The sequence below is a fragment of the Loxodonta africana genome, chromosome 26 (genome assembly GCF_030014295.1).
Source record: "Loxodonta africana isolate mLoxAfr1 chromosome 26, mLoxAfr1.hap2, whole genome shotgun sequence".
Classification (NCBI taxonomy): domain Eukaryota; kingdom Metazoa; phylum Chordata; class Mammalia; order Proboscidea; family Elephantidae; genus Loxodonta; species Loxodonta africana.
The window spans coordinates 23,773,302-23,797,619 of NC_087367.1; positions in this window are offsets into that span (position 1 = coordinate 23,773,302).

Here is a 24,318-nt window from a genome sequence, read left to right on the forward strand (position 1 = left end):
CAAAGGGACTTTAAGTCCTCTGCTGTGACCTCCTATACTGTAGAAGTCTCCTGGGTTTATTAATGAATAAGGTACAAGTACAAGCTAAGAGCTCAGCAGCTAACCAAAAGCTCAGCAGTTCGAATCTACCAGCTGCTACCTGGAAATCCTATAGGGTAGTTCTACCCTGTCCTATAGGGTCACTGTGAGTCGGAACCAACTGGACGGCAACAGGTTTGGTGTTTTTTGTTTTAAGGTGCAAGTAAGCATATCCTAGTATGGCCTTGGTGATAGAAACAATGCTGGAGATCGAATGATAGAATTTTGCAAGACCAACGACTTCCTCATTGCAAATATTCATACTCAAACGCTCATACTCATTCTCTTCAGCCCCACACGAGCTATTTTTCCTGGCTATTTTTTCACGCATTGCATTTGGTCTCTGCCAGATGGCACTACCCCCAGGAGACAGGATAAGAGAGAAAGGGGAGAAAACATGAAACCAAGCCCTTGTAAGACACAGAGAAACACTTACTCTGTGAGAGCCCACTTCGGAACACTCTCTGTTTCTGTCACCTCGGGCATTCTGATTCATTCTGAGCATCTCCTCCAGATACAAGCCGTTTAGCCAGCTGACAGGAGGAACAATTACCGCTGGCTTAAAAGATTGGTTGATTTCTCCGGCACCTGTTTGCCTGCAGTTCTGGCTCTCTGACAAATCAAGTCACATCAATTTGTACCCTAAAGAGTACATGGGAGGATGCAATTATTTTCTGGTTCAATAGAAACGAGTTTCATTTTGAAGGGCTGCTGCATAACACTTCTGTTGCAATTCATGAGGAGCAGGTAAGGTCCACAGAGAGTAAATGATGGGTTCTCAGGACACCCCAGCTTCGCTTCTCACCTAAGCTTTGAGAACTGAGGCAGGATGAGAGGATAAACACTGGGCACTATCCACTGAGAGGAAAGGTTCCACACATTCTACAACTAAGGAATGTGTTCTATTGACTCCTCAGGAGCAGTGAGTCTTCAAAGAATTAGAAAACATGTTAAAGACTCAAGACGGTGGAAACCTAATTCTACTGGCATTCACGCTGAGATTTAGATCTAGAAAACTACTCCTGAAAAGGAACAAAAAGCAGAAATAAACTTCTCAACAACAAGAAGGAAGTAAATGTGGTGAACCATTAGAGCCAGTTTGGTCATTGAAACCCTGATGCCCTTTACCAAAAAAATCAAACCAGACTAGTTGCCGTCGAGTCCATTCTGGCTCACAGCAACGCCATGTCTATCAGAGTAAAACTGTGCTCCACAGGGTTTTCCAGGCTGTGATCTTTACGAGGTGCCTCTGGGTGGCTTCCAACGGCCAACCTTTTGGTTAATACTCAAGATTAGCCATTTGTACCACCCAGGGACTCCACGATGTCCTTTACATGTCTGTAAAGTGGTTTGTTCTCCGAAACATAGCATTGAGGGAGAGAACAGGCAGGACAATTGTTGGTGGGTTTCAGGTTCCTTTTACTGTGGGATTCTCCTGTGGGATCTGCATTCTCAAGTGTGATCTGAAGGCTGAACTCTATCTTCAGGGCCATATCCGATCTGTGTACCTGCATATTTTCCATTCCCTTGCTCCACAGACAAGACAGCTGACAAGTGGGAGTTGGAATAATGCAGTGGAAGCACGCGATGGATTTGAGTCCAATTCTCAGCTTGGTGGTTTATTAGTTGTGAGACTTTGGCAAACTACATAAGCTTCAATTTCCTCATCTGTAAAATAAGAACAGCTCATGGGGTTGTTGTTAAAGGACATGGTGTGTATAAAACTCTTAACGCAGTACCTGTCAAGCATTCTACAGATGGTCGTTCTGATTACTGTTGTTATTACCTACTGCCTTAGAAATGTCATGTTATTTGATTCATTTGAAAGACTTGGAGATTTTTTTTTAATTGTGATAAAATATATATAACAAAAAATTGCCATTTTAATGAATTTTAAGTGTATGATTCAGTAACATCAACTACCCTTGCCATGTTGTACAGCCATCACTACTGTCTATCTCCAAGATTTTCATCACCCCAAACAGAAACTCTGTACCCCTTAAGCAATAACTCCCCATTCCCCTGTCCCCCCAATTCCTTGTAACCACTAATAAACATTTGCCTCTACGTATTTGCCTATTCTAGGTATTTTATATAAGTGGACTGGTACAGTTCTTTTGTGTCTGACTTATTTCACTTAGCATAATATTCTCAAGATTCATTCATGTTGTAACGTGTATCAGGACTTCTTTTCTCTTTTTGGCTGAATAATACTCCATTGTATCAATATACCACATTTTGTTTATTCATTCATCTGTTAGTGGACACCTGGGTTGTTTAGGAGATTTTTAAATCCAAATTTTAGTGAAACTATGTATGTTAGGAGCCCTGGTGACACAAGGGATAAGAGCTTGGCTGCTAACCAAAAGGTCAGCAGTTCGAATCCACCAGCTACTCCTTGGAAACCCTATGGAGCAGTTCTGCTCAGTCCTATAGGGTAGTTATGAGTCATAATCGACTTGACGGCAACTGTTTTGGTTTGGTGTTGGATGTATGCTACATTCGGAAGAAAGGCTTAGCTAACTACTTCCAAAATATCATAGCCATCGAAAACCCTACGGAGCACAGTTCTAGTCTGAAACACATGGGGTCACCATAAGTCAGAATCTACTCAACAGCAACTGGTTTTATGTCTGTTGCATAAGCACCAGGTATCAGCATCAAATGCAGCGGGCCTCCATTCTTAGAGATAAGCTAAAGGCTTCCTGTGAGTCATTCTCATCTATCATGGTATTGTCATCTTTTCTTGATTAATCTCCACAGCAGTTAGATATTTACCCTTGTTTCCCCATCTTTTCAAAACATTCATGAAGTAAATTTATTCACAATCATGGTGTAGCAACGAACAAGAAGTCAGAAGGCAAGAGTTCTTGCTCTTTCGGAGGCAACAACCAGTCATGGAAGTGTAAGCAATTTGTCATATTTACCTTTTGGTTTCTTCATCTGTTAAGTGAGAATAATTTTTCATGCTCTATTTACTTCAGCAGGCTATGAGAAACTGAAAAAATTAATGTGCACGTATTTTGACTTGTCAAGAATAAAGAAGAAATGGAAGAGACCATTGTTGGTTGGTTATCTTTGTTCTGACGTCTGCAGGTCCTTAAATGCAAGAATACAACAAAATCTAAAGAGATAACACCCAGAATGCAGAAACTATGTCTTCATAACATTGCTTTAACCATGCCTCATGTTGTAAACAATGAAAAAGGAAGATTGAAGGAGAATTGATGCACTCGAATTGTGGTGTTGGTGAAGACTGCCAGAAGAATGAACAAATTAATCATGGAGGCTGAGTGTTCATTAGAAGCAAGGATGGCAAGACTCTGTATTCCTTACTTTGGACACAGTATCAGGAAGGACAAATCACTAGAGAAGAGCACCATATTTGGTAAAAAAGAGGATCAGTGGAAACAAGAAAAACCCTCCATGAGGTGGATTCGACATGGTCGTTGCAACAATGGGCTCGAACATACCAAAGATTGTGAAGATCGTACAAGACCGGGCAACGTTTTGTTCTGTCATACATAAGGTCAACATGAGTCCAACCTGGCTCGATGGCAACTTAACAACTATAACATATTGTAAAAACCACCACTGGGGACTTCATAAATGTTGATAATGGTGGATCCTTGAGTTAAAGTTTAAAAGCTTTCAATATAAACTATAATGTCCATCTGTAAACTGTTCATGGGTGCCACATATTACATAAACTTAGTAAATTAAAATTCTTCCATCCTAAAATTAGAAAGTGACCAAGTACAGTTTCTTGTAGGTTCGTTTTATATATATATAATATATAAGCATTTGTATTTGATTTTTACTCTTATTTATTTATTTTCTTTATGGAAATGAATGCTAATGGACAAATAGATTTTTGGTTTTTATTTTAAAAATATAATTGTAATGTAAAATATTAACCAACTTGGTATTTTCTGCTATATGTTGAAGGTCTCTAAAACTGTAGCCAAGAGCATTAAAACTTCGTTTGCAGTAGGAAATGGCTTCCACTTATGAATGTTTTCTCTGTGTTTCTGTTAAGGCTGGGCTAACACTTATTGTTATCTGCTGCACAGTCCCAACAGCAAATGATGCTCACAAAGTAAATTGTAAATAGTTTATTTGCAACAAGCATTTCCTGCTGCTAAAGACTATTGAGCACCCTGCTTCATATCCTTGAGCAATTTGGGGATGATTAATCACCACTCCTGCTTAGAGGATGCAAACATAGGCAACTAGGGAAAATGCACTTATTGATATTAATGGGATGTATTTCAGATTTTTTTTTTTAAGTATGCATTCTCTCTAGTTATGGTGAGACCAGGACTTTCAGAACCTTTGTTCTAGGGAAATTACCATGATCTTACCTCCCTGCCTTTGCTCAGATTTTTCCCTCAACCTAGATGCTTCTACCACTAACACCATTTCTGTATCTGTTGAAATCCTTTAAATCTTCAAGACAAAGCTCATAGGCCACCTATTCTGTGATGCCACCTTCTCACCCCATTCCCAGTTCAAGTGATACCCCTTCTCTAAGCTCCATAATCATATACTTGTATCACTGCATAATGTTTAGGTCCTTCTCTTTGCTTTTTAATTCTTTTATGTCTATCTCACACCAGATTGTGAGGACTGTGACCTATCTCATTAACGTTTTTATCTCTAGCTCTTCCTTTTGATACCCAAGCGTACACAACACCTACAAGGTACTTTGCATATTGCTGCTGTTATTAATCGGCATTGAGTTGGCTCCTATTCATGGTGACCTTATGTTTGACAGAATGAAACATTGCTTGGTCCCTCATCATCTTCATGATCTTTGATAGGTTTGAGCCCATTGTTATGGCTACTGTGTCACTCCATCTCACTGAGGATTCCCTCGTTTTCATTGAGCCTCTACTTTACCAAACACGATGTTCTTTTCTAGCTATCGGTCTTTTCTGATGACATGTCCAAAGTAGGCAACACAAAATCTTGCCATCCTTGCCTCTAAGAAGCATTCCAGTTTTATTTCTTCTAAGCCTGATTTGTTCATTCTTCTGGAAATCTAAGGTATATTCAATATTTTTCATGAACACCACAATTCAAATGCATCTATTCTTCTTCTTCCTTTTTCATTGTTCAACTGATCAGAAAGACCTTGGTTTGGGTCAGGTGCACCTGAGTCATCAAAGTGGCATTTTTGCTTTTTAGAACTTTAAAAAGGTCTTCTACAGCAGATTTGCCCAAGGCAATATGTCATTTGATTTCTTTACTGCTGCTCCCATGGGCATTGATTGTTGATCCAAATAGAATAAAATCATTGACAACTTCAATTTTTTCTTCATTTATCATGATGTTGCTTATTAGTCCAGTTGTGAGCAGGGGCGTCAATACGGCTGGTGTCACCCAGTGTGGTAACTCATGATGTCACCCCCCCCCCATGGTTCTCCTCTCATACCAGACCATATAGAATCCTTCGTAATATTTTTTATACTAATGTTACTTGTAAATCATATTTCCTGTGTATCAACCCTTCTTTTCCTTTAATTACTACTTCATCCTCAAAGAAGTTATTGATATAAGTTCACAAATACTAATTACCACAATATTGTAGCTAAAACACCAGAAAATTTGACAAAATCAGTGACTATAAGTAACTCCCACATTCCATTTGATCACTTTTCCTTGGAATAAGCACCAATGTGGATCTCTTCCAGTTGGTTGGCCAGGCAGCTAGCTGCCTTCCAAATTTCTTGACATAGATGAATGAGCACTTCTAGCATTGCATCCATTTGTTGAAGCATCTCGTTGGTATTCCATCAGTTTCTGGAGTCTTGTTTTTCACTAATGCCTTCAGTGCAGCTTGAACTTCTTCCTTCATCACCAGCATTTCCAGACCATATGCTGCCTCCTGAAATGGTTGAACGACAACTAATACTTTTTGCTACAGTGACTTCATATGTACCGTCCATCTTCCTTCAATGTTTTTTGCCTCATCCGATTTTTGCCCATAGAATTCTTCAGTATCACAACTTGTCTTAGTCATCTAGTGCTGCTATAACAGAAATACCATACGTGGATGGCTTTAACAAAGAGAAATTTATTTTCTCACAGTCTAGTAAGTTACAAGTTCAAATACAGGGCATCAGCTCCAGGGAAAGGCTTTCTCTGTCTGCTCTGCAGGAAGGTCCTTGTCATCAGTCTTGGTCTAGGAGCTTCCCCATGCAGAAACCCCTGTTCCAAAGGAAGCGCTCTGCTCCCAGTGCTGCTTTCTTGGTGGTACAAGATCCCCTACTCTCTGCTTGCTTCCCTTTCATCTCTTGTAAGATAAAAGGTAGTGCAGATCACACCCCAGGCAAATTCCCTTTACATTGGCTCAGGGATGTGACCTTAGTAAGGGTGTTACAATCCCACCTTAATCTTCTTTAACATAAAAGTACAATCACAAAATGGAGGACAACTACACAATACTGAGAATCATGGCCCAGCCAAATTGATACGCACATTTTTGGAGGGACATAATTCAACCCGTGACACAATTCAAGGCTTGGATTTTCTCTTCAGTTCATTCAGCTTGAGAAATGCTGCATATATTCTTTCCTTTTAGTTTCCTAACTCCAGGTCTTTGCACGTTTCATTACAATATTTGACCTTGTCTTCTCAAGCTGCCCTTTGAGATCTTCTGTATAGCTCTTTCACTTCATCTTTTCTTCTGTTCACTTTAGCTACTCTGAGCTCAAGAGCAATTTTCAGAGTCTTTTCTGATATCCATTTTGGTCTTTTCCTTTTTTCCTGTATTTTTAATTATCTTTTGCTTTCTTCATGTACAATGTCCTTGCTATCATCCCACAACTCTTCTGGTCTTCAGTCATTAGTGTTCAGTGCATCATATCTATTCTTGAGATGTCTCTAAACTCAGATAAGATGTATTCAAGGTCCTACTTTGGCTCTCATGGGCTTGCTTTAATATTATTCAACCTCAATTTTAACTTGCACATGGGCAATAGATAGTTGTTTCACAGTTGGCCCCTGGCTTTGCCTTAACCAATGATACTAAGCTTCTCCATTTCCTTTATTCACGGACATAATGGATTTGATTTCTGTGTAATCCATCCAATGAGATCCACATGCACAGTTGTCAACTGTGTTGTTTTAAAAAAGTATTTCTGATGAATAAGTTGTTGGTCTTGAAAAATTCTATCTTGCGATCTCCAGTGTTGTTTCTACTACCAAGGAAGTATTTTCCAACTACTGTTCCTTTTTCTTTGTTTCTAATTTTTGCATTCCAACCATGAATAATTATCAATGCATCTTGATAGCACATTTGATCGATTTCATACTGAAAATTTCAAAATTTTCAATTTCTTCATCTTTGGCGGTCGTGGTTTGTGCATAAATTTGAATAACAGTCATATTAGCTGGTCTTCCTTATAGGCATATGGATATTTTAATGTATTACTAACAGCCTTGTATTTCAAGATAGACCTCAAAATGTTGTTTTTAACGATGAATGCAAGCCATTCCTCTTCAATTTGTCATTCCACGCATAGTAGATCTTATGATTTTTTTGATTCAAAAAGCCAATACCAGTCCATTTCATCTCACTAATGCCTAGGATGTTGATCTTCAAGAGCTCCATTTCATTTTTGACAACTTTCAATTTTTCTTGATTCATACTTTATACATTCCATGTTCCAGTTACTAATGGATGTTTACAGCTGTTGCTTCTCATTTTGAGTCATCCCACATCATCAGATGAAAGTCCTGAAAGTTTTACCCCATGCTTCCTTTGATGAGGCAGCTTTGAGTGCCTTCCAGCACTATATCAAACCATGTTCTGTTGTTATCCATAAGATTTTCAGTGGATAATTTTTGGAAGTAGATTGCCAGGTCTTTCTAGTCTGTCTTAGTCCGAGAGCTCCACTGAAACCTGTCTACCATGGGGGACCGTGCTGGTATGTGAACTATCAGTGTCATCTTCTAGCATCATAGCAACCCACAAGCCACCAAAGCACAACAAACAGACAGGTGGTCAACATATATGTGTGTGTATATGTAAGTATACATATATGTGTATGTGTGTATATATATTGCACAACCTAAAGGGTGAGAAGGCATTCACCAGATGACAGGGGTATGGTGGATATGGACGAAATTCAAAGTAAAGGGAGTCATTTATGAAAAATCATAAAGATGTAAAAAAAGGGTGTTGGGGGGGGTCTCTGTAACTAGATTTTTGGGTATGCCGTGATGACTACAGGGAGATAAGACTGGAGAGAGGTGGAGCCCAGTTCTGAAATGTTTTTAAAATGCCAGGCTGAGGAGTTTCACCTTGACCCAGCAGGCGAGAGATCCAGTCCAGGTTTTGCAGCAGGAGAGAAAGTGAGTCAGGCCTGGGTTTTAGTATCGTCATGCTGGTGGCTGGCAGCTCGGTGGTCGGCCGCAGCTTTTGGCCCTTGTTTTTATTTCCTGCTCCAGCACTGGTGTCCCACCACTCTCCGGAGAATTGAAAGCAGATGATGGTGAGTGCCCAGGAACAGTCAATTCCCTTTAACGCTTCAGACCCAAAACAACCACATTCTCAGAATATAAATTTTCCTTTGCGTGCTTTCACGTAGGCAATCACAGTAAAATAAATGTTCTTAGTTAGTGTTGCTCTTAAAGACTAACAGCATTTAATTCCGCCCCCCTCCACCCCCATGAATATGTACTGTTTTTATAAGGGGCCAGAGAGGAAAGGAATGTGGGCAACTGAAAAGAATGAATAAAGCAATCATGGTAGTTTAATTAAGTGAACTCTGCCAGCTGCTGTGAATGTGACCCCACAGCCTAATTTTATTTGTGCTGCAAATCATCCATTCTAAAGAAAGAGAAGAACTGTGCCTAGGAGGAATCTTCCTCCACCCCATCTCCTGCCCCCACCCCAAGCCCCCATGCACACGCACACACTTTTAGGCAAGCCATATCTAAGTGGATTTTTTTTTCAGGCCAAGAGTATGAGGCAGTGAGCACAGCCCCTCTGAGCCTTGCTTTGTTATTGTTGTGAGCCTGAAAGTTGATTCCAACTGATAGCAACCCTATAGGACTGAGTAGAATTCAGCATGAAGGTGGCTGGCTTTCGGTTAGCAGCCAAGCTCTTTTTCTTTTTTTTTCAAATTGTGCTTTAGGTGAAAGTTTACAGCTCGAGTTAATTTCTCATACAAAAATTTATACACATATTGTTTTGTGACATTAGTTGCAATCCCCACAATGTGACAGCACACTCCCCCTTTCTACCCGTGTCCATTCAGCCAGTTCCTGTCCCTTCCTGCCTCATTCTGCCTCCGGACAGCAGCCTCCCATTTGGCCTCACTCATCTGACTGAAGTCAGAAGCACATTCCTCACGTCTATTTTTGTTTGTTTGCTTTATAGGTCTGTTTGATCTTTGAAGGGAAACCCTGGCCGTGTAGTGGTTAAGAGTTCAGGTGCTAACCAAAAGGTCGGCAGTTCAAATTCACCAGGTGCTCCTTGGAAACCCTATGGGGCAGTTCTACTCTGCCTTATAGGGTCGCTATAAGTCAGAATCGACTCGACAGCAATGGGTTTGGTTTTGGTTTTTTGTAATCTTTAAAGAGTGGGCTTTGGAAATGTTTTCAGTTCTGGGTTAACAGTGTGTCCGGGGGCCATAGTTTCGGGGGTTCCTCCAATCTATCAGATCATTAAGTCTGGTCTTTTTACATTAGTTTGGGCCTGCTCCACACTTTTCCCTCTCCGGCGGAGACTCTGTTGTGTTCCCTGTCAGAAAGTCACTGGTGGTAGCCAGGCACCATCTAGTTCTTCTGGTCTCAGACTGGTGAAGTTTCTGGTTCATGTGGTCCTTTAGTCTCTTGGGCTAATATTTTCCTTGTATCTTTGGTTTTCTTTATTCTATTTTGCTCCAAGTGAGATGGGACCAATTGATGCATCTTAGGTGACTGCTCCCAAGCTTTTAAGACCCCAGGTACCACTCACCAAAGTGAGATGCAGAATATTATCTTAATAAACTTTGTTATGCCAATTGACCTAGGTGTCCCCCAAAACTATGGTCCTCAGGCCCCAGCCTCTGTCCCTCAAAGTGTTTGGATGTGTCCAGTAAATTTCTTAGCTTTTGCAGCAGCCAGGTGCTTAACCATTGCCAGCCAGGCTTCCTTCCGAGCCTTTGCTAACAGCACCTAAAATACTTTACAGATCCTGCATGGAGTAGGAAGACTATCCTGAAGCTACCAAAATGGGATAGGAGGACGCTCTGATTCTCAAGGCACTTCCACCACCCCTTTGCTAGTCTTAAAGAGCAGGGAGAAGATTCGCTGTCAGCTAAGGACACTAATTTCTCAAATACCACGCTCTGTTTTTCAGGACCATAACCTTTAGCAGCCAAAGAATGCAAAGATGTCATTCCAAATAGCCACTGTTTCCTTTTTCAAGTCCTTTGAGAGGAAACAATTAGCCTGTTCATTTCAAGTGTTGACTCATCTCTGGCCAGTGAGAGCAATAATTCAGTATTTGAGCTTGGAAATCAGACCTCCCAGGTTCTGATCGTTGACCCACAACTTTATGTGTGATTTGGGGCAAGTTACTTAATCTTCTAGGCCTTGAATATCTCATCTATAAATGGAAGTAAAGAAAACATCTACCTTAGAAGTTGCAGGAAGATGAAGTCAACAAATTAATGTATCTGGCACAGAACAAATGCCTAGTAAATGTTAGCATCATCAGTAAGGGTAAACAAAATCTTATTTACTACCTAAGTAGAATATCCTAAACTTACTGGCTTTTGCTGTTATCTAGGAATACTAATTAGTGTGAGTTGGTTTATCACATTGCCTTAGAAATAGGATTGTAGAACCTGGGTTGTAAAGAGTTAGAGAATACCAAGCCCAAATTCTCCAGTTCTCAAGCCATACAACTCTTCAGTGGTCAAACTGGGACCCACCTTCAGGTAGGTGCCTTTACCACTATATCATGCTTTCCTCTGTAACAAAAGAACCTGGAACCAGGTCACTGGGTACCTGAGAAGTATCTAGTGACTTACTGGTGGTCAGTTATTCACCCAGCTCCTAGACAGTTCTTGGCTTGGGGTTAGGAACAGCCTGCCCCAAATTTCTGAGCTTGCCCCTGAACTGAGGCATTTCCCAGGACACACAACTTTCAATTCTAAAACCAGGACACTGCCAGCCAAACCAAGCAGCTGGTTACCTACTTAGGATATCCATTGCTGTCAGGTCAATTTCAACTCCCAGCAACCCTATACAATGGAATAGAACTGCCTTATAGGGTTTCCCACTCTGTAATCTTTAGGGAAGCTGACTGGCACATCTTTCTCCTGTAGAGTGGCTGATGGTTGAACTGCTGACCTTTTGGTTAGCAGCCAAGAACTTAACCACTGTGCCACCAGGGCTTCTTCTGCTTAGGGTAGACCCATGTCTTAGTCATCTAATGCTGCTGTAACAGAAATATTACAAGTGGATAGCTGCAACAAACAGAAGTTTATTCTCTCACAGTCTGGTAGGCTACAAGTCCAAATTCAGGGTGTTGGCTCCACGGGAAGTCTTTCTCTATTGGCTATGAAGGAAGGTCCTCGTCATCAATCTTCCCCTGGACTAGGAGCTTCTCCTCACAGGAACTCCAGGTCCAAAGGATGCACTCTGCTCCTGGTGCTGCTCTCTTGGTAGTATCAGGTCCCCCTGTCTCTCTGATCACCTCTCTCTTTTGTATCTCAAAAGAGATTGGCTCAAGACACAATCCAATCTTATAGATTGAGTCTTGCCTCAACGTAACTGCTGCCTCTCCCACTTCATTAACATCATAGAGGTAGGATTTACAACACATCAGAAAATTGCATCAGATGACAAAATGGTGGACAATCACAGAATACTGGAAATCTTGGCCTAGCCAAATTGATACACATATTCTGGGGGGACACAGTTCAATCCCTAACAACCCACAAATGTGTTAAACGAGTGAATGGATGTCTCCTGATTACCAATCCAATATGAAGGTGGCTGGCTTTGCTGGGAAAGGGAGACATGTGAAGAGGGTCAGGAGAAAGGAAGAGTCTGGCCCTTTTTGTCAATGAGGAAAAATCTGGCTGGCAAGGAACTATACCTTCATGGTTAAAAGGGAAACCTCTCAAAATGGATCTTTAGTGAGAAAAGAAAAATAGAAAAGTAAAGATGAACCATGATGGACTTTACCTAAAGGAAGAAAATTTAAAAAGGTTAGCCAATAAAACAGAGCCACAGCCAGAGTACAGGCTTGATCTGATTCACTTTCCCTGAAGGCCCTATTCCAGCAGCTCTCCTTTAAATGCTGGACAGATTAGAGGTCAATTTATAGCAATAAACACAAACATCAAAAAGGAAGAAAGAGCCAAAATCAAAACACTAACCCACAACTCTAACAGAAAGAGAGCAGCAAAAGTAGCCCTCAGGCAACAGAAGACAGGAAATAATAAAGATTAGATCAGAAATAAATGAAATGGAAAAATAATTGAAAGAATTGACAAAACCAAAAGTTGGTTCTTTGAAAGAGCAACAAAATTAACAAACCATCAGCCAAACTGACAAAAGAAAAACAGGAGAGAAAGCAAATAACCCAAATAAGAAATGAGATGGGCGATATCACCACAGACCCAACTAAAATAAAAAGGATCATAACAGAATACTATGAAAAATTGTAATTCAACAAATTTGAAAACCAAGATGAAATGGACAAATTTCTAGAAACATGTTACCTACTCAAAACTAACACAAACTGAGGTAGAAAAACTAAACAACCCATAAGGAAAGAAGAGATTGAAGGGGTAATTAAAAAAAAAAATCCCTGGCCCAGACAGCTCCAATGTAGAATTCTACCAAACTTTCAAAGAACAGCTAACACCAATACTACTAAAGGTATTTCAGAGCATAGAGAAGAAAGGATTACTCCCCAACTCACTCTATGAAGCCAGTATAACCCTGATACCAAAGCCAGGCAAAGATACCACAAAAAAAGAAAACTAAAGACCAATATTCCTCATGAACATAAATGCAAAAATCCTCAACAAAATTATAGCCAAAAGAAATCATCAGCATATCAAAAAAGAATACATCATGACCAAAGGAGATTCATGCCAGGTATGCAGGGATGGTTCAATATTAAAAAAATAAATCAATGTAATCTACCACGTAAATAAAAGAATCACATGATCTTATCAATCAACACAGAAATGGCATATGAAGAAGTCCAACACCCATTCCTGATAATAACTCTCAGTAAAATAGGAATAGAAGGGAAATTCTTTGACATAATAAACGGCATTTATACAAAGCCAACAACTAACATCATTCTAAAAGAAGAGACCCTGAAAGCATTTCCCGTGAGAATGGGAACCAAACAAGGATGCCCTTTATCACCACTTTTATTCAACATTATGCTGGAGGTCCTAGCTAGAGCGGTAAGTCAAGAAAAAGAAATAAAGCACATCCAGATTGGTAAGGAAGAGGCAAAATTATTCCTATTTGCAAATGATATGATCTTGTACACAGAAAATCCCAAAGAATCCAGAAGAATGCTGTTGGAACTAATAGAAGATTTCAACAAAGCAGAAGGATACAAGACTAACATACAAAAATCAATAGAATTCCTCTACGCCAACAAAGAGAACTTCAAAAAGGAAATACCAAATCAATACCATTTACAATAGCCTCCAAGAAGATAAAGTACTTAGGAATAAATCTAACCAGAGAAGTAAAATACCTTTTCAAAGACAACTACAAAACACTGCTGCAAGAAACCAAAAGAGACCTACCTAAGTGGAAAAACATACCGTGCTCATGGATAGGAAGACTCAGCATTATAAAAATGTCAGTTCTACCCAAAGCAATCTACAGATACAATGCAATCCTGACCCAAATTCCAACAGCATTTTCTAACGAGATGGAGAAGCAAGCCACCAACTTTGTATGGAAAGGGGAGAGGCCCCAGATAAGTAAAGCATTACTGAAGAAGAAGAACAAAGTGGGTTGCCTCACACTACCTGATTTTAGAATCTATTATATCGCCATGGTAGTCAAAAATGCCTTGTACTGGTAACAACAACAGACACATAGACCGATGGAACAGAATTGAGAACCTAGATGTAAATCCATCCTTCCGTAAGCAGCTGATATTTGACAAAGGCCCAAAGTCAGTTAAATGGGGAAAAGACAGTCTCTTTAATAACTGGATATCCATCTGTAAAAAACTGAAACAGGACCCATATCTCACACCATACACAAAAACTGACTCAAAATGGATCAAAGACCTAAATATAAAATCTTAAACAATAAAGATCATGGAAGAAAAAATAGGAACAGTGCTAGGGGCCCTGATATACGGCATACATAAGATACAAACCACAACTGACAATGCACAAACACTATAAGAGAAACTAGATAACTGGAAGGCCCTAAAAATCAAACACTTAAGCTCCTCAAAAGATTTCACCAAAAAAGTAAAAAGAGGACCTACAGACTGGGAGAAAAAAAATTGACTACGACATATCCAATAAGGGTTTAATCTCTAAAATCTACAAAATACTGCAACACCTCAACAAAAAAAAGACGAATAATTCAGTTAAAAAAATGGCCAAAGGATATGAACAGACACTTCACCAAAAGGAACACTCAGGTGGCTAATAGACACATGTGGAAATGCTCTTGATCATTAGCCATTAGAGAAATGCAAATCAAAACTATATTGACATACCATCTCACCCCAACATTACTGGCACGAATCCAAAAAACACAAAATAACAAATGTTGAAGAAGTTGTGGGGATATTGAAACCCTTATGAACTGCTGGTGGGAATGTAAAATGTTACAACCACTTTGGAACACAGTATGGTGCTTCCTTAAAAAGCTAGAAATAGAAATACCATACAATCCAGCAATCCCACTCCTAGGGATATATCCTAGAGAAATAAAAGCAATCACACGAATAGACATATGCACACCCAAGTTGACTGCAGCACTATTCACAGTAGCAAAAAGATGGAAACAATCTAAATGTCCATCAACGGATGAATGAATAAACAAAATTAAGGTACATACACACAATAGAATTACTATGCAACAATAAAGAACAATGATGAATCTGGAGGGCACTATGCTGAGGAAGATAAGTCAGTCACAAAAGGACAAATATTGTATGAGACTACTACTATAAGAACTCAAGAAAAGGTTTACACACAGAAAAAAAGCATTCTTTGATGGTTATGAGGGTGGGGAAAATCACTAACTAGATAGTAGACAAGTGTGAACTTCCGTGAAGGGAAGGATAACACACAATATAGGGAAAGTCAGCACAACTGAACCAAAACAAAAGCATAGAAGTTTCCCTAGACACGTCCAAACACTTTGAGGGACCAAGTAGCTGGGGCTTGGGCCTGGGTACCATAGTCTCGGGGATATCTAGTTCAATTGACATAGCAAAGTTTATAAAGAAATTGCTCTATATCCCACTTTGCTGAGTAGTGTCTGGGATGTTAAAAGCCTTCAAGTGGCCATCTAAGATACAGCCATTGGCCCCACCCCACCTGAAGCAATGGAGAGTGAAGAAAACCAAAGACACAAGGAAAATACTAGCCCAAAGGACTAAAAGACCATGTGAACCAGAGAGTCCACCAGCCTGAGACCAGAAGAATTAATGGTGCCCAGCTACCACCAATGACCATCCTGACAGGGATTACAACAGAGAGTCCCGACAGAGCTGGAGACAAATGTAGAACAGAATTCAAATTAACATAAAAAGACCAGACTTACTGGTCTGACAGAGACTGGAGGAAGCCCCAAAACTATGATCTCCAAATGCTCTGCTAACCCAGAACTGAAGCCATTCCCAAAGCCCATTTTTCAAAGATTAGACAGTCCTAGAAAAGAAAAAATAACACAAGTGAGGAATGTGCTTCCTAGTTCAATCAAATATACAAGACCAAATGGGCATCTCCTGTTCAAAAGCAGGACGAGAAGGCAGGAAGGGACAGGAACTGGACAAATGGACACAGGGAACCCAGGAAGGAAAAGGGGAATGTGCTGTCACATTGTGGAGATTGCAACCAATGTCACAAAACAACATGTGTATAAATTTTTGAATGAGAAATTAACTTGAGCTGTAAGCTTTTCACCTAAAAAGCACAATTTAAATAAATAAATAAATGCTGGGCAGAACCACTGCAATGTTACAGGACAAAGAGACACACTCTGTGGCTGTATCTCCAAGGGCTACATGAAATGGGAGACTCTTTTTGAGAAGAAAGCTTCACACCTGGAAAAGCAATACTGCATGAGAGGAAAAAATGGAAGGACTAAAGAAAAAATACAGCTACCGTCAGTATAAAATCAACTAGTGAAGAATACACTTGTTCTTTCCCAGCCCTATCAACAATACACGTTTTTGGATCTGTTGTTATTGCTTCTCCTTTCAGTTTCCTAAGTATGCTAAACAGGACCAAAATTAAATAGTAGATGCAATCTGTCTGAGAGATCTCTTTCATTTCTCTTTGCGCACCCTGCCAGGATTTGGCTGGATCTGTTGTTATCTCCTGCTGCCTCATGGGCAGCAAAGACCACGACCTGGACAAGCAGAATTGTCACTTCCTTTTATTATGTTCTGAATCTTTCCAGAACTATGTTCCCTCTTTGGAGTTACCTCCTTCTGTTCCATTCTTTCAGAGCTTTTACGGCTAACAAGCAAATGAATCTTAGTTAATGTAGATGCCAGAAAGGGATTCTGGTATATTTGCATTTTAACTAGGCACTTTAGTTTTATGAAACTAGGAAGTTATATAATAGTGAAATCAATATGTTATCCAAAATGCTCTTCTTGAAAATAGCTGAGCTGGGATTCAAAGAAGCCTTCTCACTCTGTAATTCTCTCTTTATCTTTGGTTTTGGCAAGTTTGATTATAATATGTCTTGGTGACTTTCATTTAACATCCACCTTGTGGAGTTCGATGACCATCTTGAATAGATATCTTCTCATCTTTCACAATATCAGGGAAGTTTTCTGCCAACAAATCTTCAACAATTCTCTCTGTTTTTTCTATTATCCCTCCCTGCTCTGGTACTCCAATCATTCGTAGATTATTTCTCTTGATAGAGTCCCACATGATTCTTAGGGTTTCTTCATTTTTTTTTAATTCTTTTATCTGATTTTTCTTCAAATATATTAGTGCCAAGTGATTTATCTTCAAGTTCAGAGATTCTAGCTTCTACTTGCTCAATTCTACTCCTCTGACTTTCTATTGAGTTGTCTACTTCTGTAATTTTATTTTTAATCTTCTGAATTTCTGATTGCTGTCTGTCCAGGGACTTTTCCAGCTTATTAAACTTTTCATTATGTTCCTGAATAATCTTTCTAATTTCTTCTGTTGCTTTATCTGTGTGTTCCTTCGCTTGTTCTGCATATTGCTTCATTTCCTTTCTGATGTCTTGAAGGGTTCTGTATATTAAACTTTTGTATTCTGCACCTGGTAATTCCAGGAATGCACTTTCATCTAAAAGATCCCTGGATTCTTTGTTTTGAGAGCCTGTTGAGGTGATCATGGTCTGTTTCTCTTTGTGACTTGATATTGACTGTTGTCTCCGAGCCATCTATAAATTATTGTATTTGTTTACTCTTGCTTACTGTGTCGTAGCTGCTTGCTTTGTTTTGTTTTGGTATACCCCTGTGGGTTGCTTGAGTGAGCTAGCTTGATTATTTTCACCTTTGGAGCTCTTGTCCCCAGCTGGCTAGAGCTGTTATCAGGCATATCAGTCTAGAAGTCCATTCAGTTTTCTTATATGAATTCAGCTCAGGATTCTGGGTAGCTGATCATCAAGTGTGTGGTACGGGCTCTGTCCTACAGTCTTAGAGGGACAGGGGTGATTGGCATATATACCAGTATCTGATTGCAGTAGGGGGTCACCCTCTGAACAAGGCAGGGGGCTGAGAACTGACCCCCAAGTGTCTCTGAGGAAAGCGCGTCTCTGTTCCCTAGAGCATGCTAGTGGGTGGGTTCTGCAGAGGGACCATGGGCACCCAAAGTTTTTGATTGTAAGGACTGGGAGGTACCAGTTATCTTTGGACCCCTGTTGCGGGTGGCTGGGTGACCTGAGTGGAGCTACCAGTCCTTAGGTCCCATATGTGGGTAGGTGAGGGTCTTTTTTAATAGGCAAAGCAATGTCAAACACCAAACACCCACCTCTCCACCACACAGCTAAAATGGTTGGAGCCTGCCAACAAGGGCCTATTCTCCTGAAATAGGCCCACACAGGTCCATGGAGAAAGGAAAGTTGCTCAAGGTCCACAGACGGTTTATGCCTGGACAGGAGCCGCCTCTGTCCTGAGCTCCCCCAGTTAATGGAGCTAGCAAATTATCTTTTCCCCTCAGTTGCAAATGTTTTCCTTCCTCAAGGCCGGGAGGACGGCTCCAGGTGCTCACCAGGGTCTATCTCAGGCCTAGGGATTCAGCTGCTGAAGCCAGCTTGGGGGTGGGGGGGGGTGTGGTAAAATATACGCAAGTACTTAGCTTTTGTCGAGAGGGCCGTTCTCCTCAGGTTCCGGAGGCACGAGCAGGCTGTGTAGCTGGCTGCTTCTCCCTGAGGAAACTGTGGCCAAAGGCTAGTACCCGCCACCCCTGCTCCAGGAATGATGCCTGAGGGCTCCCTATGATTCAGGTCCGGTAACTCCTCTCCACTTCTGAACAGCCTCTTCTTCCCTCTGCCCCTCAGTTCGTTGTCTAAGCTTGCCTTTGATGCTCAGGGCTCCCAGCTTGTCACAAATATACTCCTTTCACTTGTTCTTTTGGGTCTTTGTTGTAAAGAGGGCTCGCCAGAAGCGTCTGTCTCTTCCACCATCTTGGCTCCGCCTCCAGCCTCCTCTAGGTTCAATTTTCCCACTGTTGAAGAAAGGTTGGAACCACACTCAAAGATATATACATACTTTTAAAGATGTTCTAGCTCTTTTAATCTTATAACATCTTTCTCTAATAACATCTTATTTTGAGGTATGCAATTGAGGAAGAAAAATTTGGCAACTCTTCACAATATTCTGTGGTGGAGCTCTCTGGCTTTTAACCGGAGACCCCTGATGTAAAATAACACATTGCTTCAATCACCTTTATGCTGTAGGTCAGTCACTGTATGTGGTAACTGTGAATAAAAATCATCTTTCATATCTGCTTCTGTATACATGTTCCAGGGTACAGACAAGCCTAAGGAGTTCTGACAACATCACTAGCCAATTGAACTGAACATTTCCCAGACTGTCAGATGAAGTTGACAAATACCAAGACAATTTGAATAAGTAATCATGAACAGATAATTCCTGGCTCCCTGAGCATTGATGGTAGAATAGGATCATGCTGCTTTCCCCTCAGCTCCTCATAGCATTCTTAGTCCACAGAGTCCCAGCAGCTAGATATCAGGCTGACAATATTGAGAATGCTGCCCTTTGTTTAAAGTTGAAAAGTTTTGGTGACTTAGCCAAGTGCAATTCCCATAAAAAGAGAAATCAGAAGCTGTCTCAAGAGGGTTCAGGAAAAAATTATCAGTAAAAAAAAGACATCAGCTTTTTTCTTAGCCCAAGAGTTTTGTTTGTTTTTTTGTTTTGTTTGCTGAGCACATAACATCTCAATGAAATTACTCCTTAGCAAGAGTAGACTGGGTGAGTGATAAGGGAACCATTTCTTTAACTGTTTCTTTCGTCTCTTTCTGTCTCCAGTTCAAACTTCCTCCACTTCTCTTTCATTAGAGACCACAAAGATATTTCATAAGTCTAAAAGAATAAAAAAAGATAGACCCTAATAGTTCTTAGAAGATCTCCTTCAGTGATTAAGCAAAATATAAGAATAGTGTATAAGCAGTCCAGAGCCAGAATTAGGTGAGAATCTAATTGGTATCAGGATTCAGTCTAATCTAAAAGTCTAAGAGTTTAGAGATCTGAAGATTAAGACAAGAAGTGGGGGGAGGGAATGTCAACAGGTCACTGTGGTCATGAGTAAGCAAAGGGTATAGCAAACAAAAGGACACGTGGGTTAGGGCAGGCAAGGGCCAGGAACCAACAGGACAGGTCCATCCAGGGAAAGGCACTAGGAAGTGAAGACCCTTCCAAGTGTGCCTCCCCGGGTCAAAGGCTAGAGTCTATTCTATTTGCAAATCCTGCCCAGATAGGAACGAGGCTGGGGGTTAAGGCAGTGAATAAATGGAAAGTTCTGATAAAGAAAGAAAGAAAGCAAACAAAAATTCATTGAACTCCCAAAGTATGCCAAACACTGGACATATTCATTTAGTCTTCTCAGCTGCTCTTTGACAGATAATACATGTCATGTTTTCTGGCTGCCTAGCACCTTTTGGGCATTTTGCTATTTTTGGAAAATTCCCCACCTTCTGAGTTCTGTCTCCCAAGGGAAAGTCAGAAAATTTGCTTCCCCAGAGACCTTTGCAGCTTGAACGTGGCATGAGGCCTATGATCAGCCGGTAAGATACACCCAGGCAAAAGTTTAATGACTGTGAGAAAGGAGGCAATACACGAGACCCATTTGCTGACAAGGGTGGTGGCAGAGGCATTCAGTCTGGGGGGTACTAGCTGTTGTAAAGGGATCCCTGCTGGCGCAGTGGTTAAGTCCTTGGTTGCTAGTTGTAAGGGTTGTGGTTCGAATTCATCAGCCACTCCACAGGAGAAAGATGTGGTAGTCTGCTTTCATAAAGATTTACAGCCCTGAAAACCCTATGGGGCAGTTCTAGTCTGTCCTATAGGGTCACTATGAGTTGAAATTGACTCGATGGCAATCGGTTTTTAATGTGCTTAGTTGTTGTAACACCAGTTCTTGGGCCAGAAGTAGCAGGACTGACAGGATCGCAATAAAGTTTGAGTTCCCGGAAGCTGTAAAAATTATAGGATCAGTGCTCAGGGAGAAAGCAAGGTCGGCAGCTTAATATATTGGGTGACTTCTGGAGCGTAGTTTCAGGCATTGACCTTAGAAGCTGAGACTCAAGCTGGCTTCTCTTGTCCTCCCAACAATTTTGTGAGTTACTCAAATCTTTTTAATTAAATCCTTATATGCTTAATTAGCCAGAGCCCTCTTCTGTTGCTTACCACTAAGAACCCAAAATGTTAGAGATAAATATTGCTATTATCCCTTTTTACTGAAAGGAGGCGAAAGTGAAAGATGGGATTTAAAAAGAAAGAACAGTACAGTAACTTGCCCAAGGGCATACAGTTCATAAATTGCAGAGGTAGGGTTTGAACCCAAGATCGTCTGACTATAAGCTAGAAAAAGTTCAAGGAAAGAACATCTGTGTGGAGTTGGGTAGCAAATAGTCCTGGTAACGTTTTCCGTTCCCACTGACTCTACATACCTTAGTAGTCCCATTGGTAGTTAGTAGTACCATTTTCTTTTTGCGTGTGCTCGCTTTTCTGACTTAACTGTGTGCCAATAAACATATGGGTGATGCTGAAGATAAACCAGTGCCACTGCTTGCTGATTTCCATTGCTACCTTCAAATATTGCCGTTCATAGTTTGCTGAGGGGTGGGGCCGCTGTTGTGGATTGTGGAGGGGGTGGCCAACTGTTTGAGCTCGGTTTACCATTGCTTTTGATGAGTCATAGAGAGTTATGCATTATTCATAAGCTTCAGATTTGAAGAACCTTCCCTTGTATAATTTCTGCTCATTGATTCCTCCAACCCAAGATAAGATAAATAGCCCAACCTGTGCTTTTGAACTGGGTGAGCTAATGCCCAGCAAATCAGAAAGAGAGGTTGGAAGAGTGGGTTTTAATTCAAAGTCCTGCTATGTATATTGTCAAATGAAAACTGAATATACTGATAGACACATAACAACAAATCTGAAATAATCTGTTAGGCACCTGGAAATTCCAGTATCACTCTAAGTGAAAAAATAAAGCAAGATCTCAGGCAGGCGCTAGGAGTTAGAGCAGTTCTGACCAAAGTGTGAAGTAACAGAAATCTACCTTAGAGCCCTCACTCACTTCCCGCCTTTATTCCCAAGTGATATTCTCAACCCCTTTGCCCCTCAGGCACCTAGATTAAATTCTCTCACCAAACTCCATTCCAACAACCTGCTCATCCCTCCTTCAAACCCAATGACTAATAGCAACTTAAAGAACTACTCCTTCCAGAGATATTTGCCCTTAAACACAATCAAAATTTTAGAGTGAAAGGGTTACATTTTGCCACGGACATCAGTCATTTGTAGTTGCTCCAAAATCTTTTTTGTACTTTATACAAAAAAAAAAAAAAAAAAAAAACTTATTTGATCTATATAAAAAAAACAAACCCATTACTCTGAAGTCGATTCTGATTCATAGCGACCCTATATTAAAAAAGTAGTTAACATATATATTTGTTTTAAAGCATAATAAAATAATACTTATGGACCTACCATCCAACCCAAGAAATAGCTTGTTATTGCTCTTTCCTTTTCTACCCTCCAGCCTCTTGTCCAAAAATATTTTGAATACCTTCTTAACATTTTGATAGTTCCCCACTCTATAGATCTACCCTCTCAACAAAAAAAAAAAATTTATTTTTAAATCTGTATTCCCCACCACACTGAGTCCAGTACAACTAGGTGGTGCCTGGCTACCACCACTGACTGCTCTGACAGGGATCACAGTAGAGGGTCCTAGACAGAGCTGGAGAAAAATGTAGAACAAAATTCTAACTCAGAAAGAAAGACTAGACTTGCTGGCCTGACAGAGGCTGGAAAAACCCTGAGAGTATGGCCCCCAGACACCCTTTCAGCTCAGTAATGAGGTCACTCCTGAGGTTCACCACTCAGCCAAAGATTAAACAGGCCTGTGGAACAAAATAAGACTAAAGGGGTGCACCAGCCCCGGGGCAAGGACTAGAAGGCAGGAAAGGGACAGGAAATCTGGTAATAGGGAGCCCAAGGTTGAGGAGAGAGAGTGTTGATATGTCATGGGGTTGTTAACCAATGTCATAGAACAATGTGTGTACTGTTTGATGAGAAACTAGCTTGTTCTCTAAACCTTCATCTAAAGTACAATTGAAAAAAAAAAATCTGTATTCCCAGCACTTCTTGTGCTAGGGTACCGATATGTGGTTTAGAATCCTCCAGTCAGATGCACCTTTCAAGACAGATTGAGAACTAAACTATATCATGAAAAGGTTGGGCATGAGGCAGGCGTATTTCTAGCCTGGATTGGAGGTGGCTACCTAATCACGGCAGAAACAGTAGCTCCCGTGGAGGGTCAATAACCCCAGTGTAAAAATGTTTGCTGGAGTTATTTCTAGAAGCTCAGCTAAAGTCTGTTTCTTTAGCCTTCTTAATGATTCTTTAAGTGCTTTACCCCTTAATAAATCCCTTCCTACTTAAAGTAACCAGAGTAAATTCTGTTGACTGCAACTAAGGAACTCTGGCCAATACAAAAATTGTTCCAGAAATGATCACAAACATCAGGCTTCTAGGACGTGGGAACCTTACACAGTCTGTCTGATCTGGTTGGATTTGAACTGAGTCAGTGCTTGGTTATCATTCAATGATGGGACACTGGTAGGCCATAGTATTCAAGGTGGTAAATTGACTAAAATTCTCACCTGTGGTCACTTGGCATAGAGTGTTTTCTGAAGCCAAGTTTTGCCTTTCCTTTTGATTGCCACAGTATACCATTACATAGGGCTAAGGAATACAAGAAGTGTGGGTTGGGTTGACTGCCTCTATTAGCATCAGTAAGCTTAAAAAAAGGAAAATAACGGGTTGAAGAATTTAAATTCTCAGATCAATGGATAGGTAGAAAAACAGGGAGTTTCTACAACTGCCCTAGAAGAATTTCTTACATCTTATAGTCACAGGGCTGACAAGGCCAAAAAGCAAATGCAGAGTCAGAGCTGGACCGTTATTGAATTTCAATACAGGTTGAATTCACATCCTTACTAGATCTCTTATGTAAAAGTCAGGGCATTTTGCAGGGAATGAGTGGACCACAAGAATTGGGATGAGAGTATTTGCAGAATCTGGCTGATTTGAGTAACCCCATTGCTCCTCCCTTACCAGAAGCTGCAGCCCTCCTCTCATGCCTGAAGATGCTGGTCTGGCCTTACTTGAAGGCTTTGTAATGATCTCCCTTGAGACAGTTATGTCATACAGAAATGCTAGTTCTCCTCATGCCCCATGCTTCTGACCCTTCATTCTCTCATTCTCTCCAAGCTTATAACTAATTCCAGATCCCAGCATGCCCACAGAGGCCAATTAAAAAG